The following is a 1,193-nucleotide window of genomic DNA, read 5'->3' as shown; positions in this document are numbered from 1 at the left end:
TATACTATAAAAACATGTAGCTAAAGGCAATAAACGCTCTCAGTTGCAAGCAGCCTCTGAGTTGTTTGTCTTCTGTTAGCCAATTCGCTGACTCCCTATTCACCTATAATCTTCTTCGAGTTATAGAACCGAGCCCAGTGACTGTGCTGGTCTGCGGCAGTCCGTTCTATCTTGCAACTCTCTTGACTTCCTCACCATTTAGAAGTTCTGTAACTACACAGTATTTTCCCTCTTTGTGGTTTGTAGTTGTCCACATTTGCCGATTGATGTCTTTTGTTCCCTGTTTATAATCTTGTAAGCTCATTTTACTTTGGATATGTCCATAGCTGTGGTTTCTGGGTTATGTCATCTTGTGTATTAATGGTCTGTTGTTCTTTGCTATTTTTGGTTCTCTGTTCAAAGGAGTCCCTTTAGTATCTCTTGTAAGGTTGGTCTGGTTTTAACAAATTCCCTTAGTTTCTGCTTATGTGTAAATCTCCTAATTCACCATCATATTTGAGGGACAAAATAATTGAACCAAAGATTTCAAAGAGCAGCTCGAGAAGACAAAACCAATTACTATAATGAAATGTGCAAAGATCTGGAGTTAGAAAACCAAAAGGGAAGAACACACTCAGCATTTCTCAAGCTGAAAGAATTGAAGAAAAAATTTAAGCCTCGGGTTGCAATATTGAAAGATTCTAAGGGCAAAACTTTGAATGATGCAGGGAACATCAAAAGAAGATGGAAGGCATAGAGTCACTGTACCAAAAAGAACTGGTCAATCTTTATCCATTTAAGGAGGTGGTATATGATCTAGAACAAATGGTACTGAAGGAGGAAGTCGAAACTGCAATTAAGGAATTGGCAAAGAACAAGGCTCCAGGAATTGATGAATACCCATTGAGATATTTCGACAAATGGATGCCACACTGGAGGCACTCACTCAGTTATGCCAAGAGATTTGGCAGACAGCTATCTGGCTAAATGACTGGAAGAGATCCATATTTGTAACCATTCCAAAGAAAGGTGATCCCACAGAATGTGGAAATTATCAAACAAAATCATTAATATCGCATGTAAGTAAGATCTTACTGAAAATAATTCAAACACAGTTGCAGCAGTATATTGACAGAGAACTTCCAGAGGTGTAAGCTGGATTCAGAAGAGGACGTGGAACAAGGGATATCATAGCTGCTGTCAGATGGATCTTG

The sequence above is a fragment of the Orycteropus afer genome, unplaced genomic scaffold (assembly GCF_000298275.1).
Source record: "Orycteropus afer afer isolate SDZICR_OR568_19922 unplaced genomic scaffold, OryAfe1.0 scaffold00368, whole genome shotgun sequence".
Lineage (NCBI taxonomy): Eukaryota > Metazoa > Chordata > Mammalia > Tubulidentata > Orycteropodidae > Orycteropus > Orycteropus afer.
The sequence above is the reverse complement of the archived record's forward strand: the minus strand, read 5'-3'. Positions refer to the sequence as shown.